Genomic DNA, 505 nt, shown 5'->3' with positions numbered 1-505 from the left:
AGAGAAAAAAGTTTCGTCTGATCATCCCCTACAAGGTGATATTTTTTAAAATTTCGAAAAATAAGTAGTTTTTAGTTAACGATGGTTTTCATTTTCACTGTTCCAAATTTAATCGAATTCAGGGAGAAAAGCCTACCGAGACTTGACACAAATTTAACCGTGGAAACTGACTACAGCAATCTCTCGCTACGTCGCCTACGCTCCACTTCTGTCAGCTTCCATCTTTCTCTGGAGTGATCATCAAGTAAACGAATAAAAGAAATTAATGCAATGGATACAAAATAAATAAATGAAATAAAAGTGAAATTCATGAATTGAATATGAAATTCATGAATGAAATAAATATGAAATAGACGTCTCACGTATAAAATAAATGAATGAAACGGATACAAAATAAATAAATGAAATGAACGTGAAATTCATGAATTGAATATGAAATTCGCGAACGAAATAAACGTAAAAGAAATAAATGAAATAAATATGAAATGGATGTGTCACATATAAG

The sequence above is a fragment of the Hylaeus anthracinus genome, unplaced genomic scaffold (assembly GCF_026225885.1).
Source record: "Hylaeus anthracinus isolate JK02 unplaced genomic scaffold, UHH_iyHylAnth1.0_haploid 11978, whole genome shotgun sequence".
In the NCBI taxonomy this organism is placed as follows: domain Eukaryota; kingdom Metazoa; phylum Arthropoda; class Insecta; order Hymenoptera; family Colletidae; genus Hylaeus; species Hylaeus anthracinus.
Note: the sequence above shows the minus strand (reverse complement) of the source record.